Raw genomic sequence first — 1533 nt, forward strand, 5'->3', positions numbered from 1 at the left:
AATCCAAAATTATTCAATTCATGCTTTGCTAAAATTTATTGTTTGCGTCGCAAAACTATTAAAATTTAATTCAGGGATATTCACTCACCGATGTTCGCCGCCGTTGAGCTCAAGGACAGGAATAGCTAGAGATGTTTATAATTATTAATTTAAATATAACAATAAATTAGCCTGGCCATGCTCGAATATTATCGCAAAGTTATCATTATTTAATTCAATCTAAATTCTTTCCCTTATATTTTCATATCACTTATATATATATACATAAATCTATATATCTATAATTAAATAACAAAGGATATTCAGATATTAATTATTAAAAAAACTAAAGGATGTGCAAAATTCGAATTAAGATACAATATTTCTTCCGCAGAATAATTTCATAATTAACATAAGGGATTTGAAAGCTTTGTATAAATTTCAGCAGGCCAATATACACATAATTGCACTTCTTATAGTTACAAATTTGTAAATAATTCGCCGGAGTTTTCTCTCCGTGTAGCGAAAAGGGGGCTTGTCGTCGAATCCAAAAAATATTTATCAAAAGATTACGATCCCGCGTCGAATCTCTGCACTAGTTAATTCCCATATTTCATCCATTTCGGCCTCCAGATAGCCGGTTGCATAATAGGGTGCTAGACAATTACATAATCCTGTACTAGCCGATTAAAAAAAAATCTGGTGCTAGCCGCTTACATAATTTGGTACTAGCCGCACTGGCACGTGGCACTGGGGGGGTAATAAATTCATGAAAAAACTGCACTGCACTGAATTTATAACATACCTGGCATAAAATAACTAAACACTATTAAATGAATCCCGATAATTCGTCTGGGATTTGATTTTATTTATTTTCAGCACTATTTAAATATTTATTAAACTTGGCTTATGATTGCAGCCGTATTGCTTTCAAGCTCGTCAAATAATGTCCAACCTCTCCTATGCAAATCTAGCCCTAACTATGCTAGAGAAAACGCTTTTACATAACGGCACTCTTATCTCGATATGCAAAAACATAGATAAGAATCGCGTGATGTTTCGTTCACTTATCCAAGGTGACCGCAGATCAATGATATTCGGTGATAAGCTTTTAAGCTTTTCTATGTCTATCTTATGACCGCTCTTCGCATGCGTGCCCTGTTGGAAATCCACACACTACATACCTTCAGTTTGAGTCCACGTAATTTCATGGCCCACCTTTCCAAGCGACCTCTCAAGTCTTTCTGCTTTAACAGCCACTGAAGCGCTGCGTGGTCAGTAATGCCTTGAAAATCTTGCCCCTCAAGTAGGCTCTAAACTTCTCTATTCCTTTTATAACTGCTAAACACTCTAATTCTGTCACGGAATAGTTGCGTTGCGCTTTCGACAATTTTTCTGACATATACGCTATAGGCAATTCGATGTCATCTTCGTTCTTTTGCGCTAATACACATCCTAGTCCATGCAGGCTGGGGTCACATAATAAAATGAACTGTTTCTGAAAATCAGGTGTCCGCCGAATTGGTGACGATGTCAACTTCCGCTTGAGCGTCT

General features: G+C 36.5%; 1 long non-coding RNA gene across 1 annotated transcript; it reads right to left on the reverse strand.

The window, feature by feature from the left end:
* Positions 1 to 557: 557 nt before the first annotated feature.
* Positions 558 to 806, reverse strand: LOC116655698. The gene is made up of 3 exons (XR_004310764.1): positions 785 to 806; positions 697 to 729; positions 558 to 635 (listed from the first exon to the last, which is right to left on the reverse strand). It is a non-coding gene; the product is annotated as an uncharacterized LOC116655698 (long non-coding RNA).
* Positions 807 to 1533: the final 727 nt, after the last annotated feature.

This window comes from Drosophila ananassae, chromosome XR (assembly GCF_017639315.1).
Source record: "Drosophila ananassae strain 14024-0371.13 chromosome XR, ASM1763931v2, whole genome shotgun sequence".
Lineage (NCBI taxonomy): Eukaryota > Metazoa > Arthropoda > Insecta > Diptera > Drosophilidae > Drosophila > Drosophila ananassae.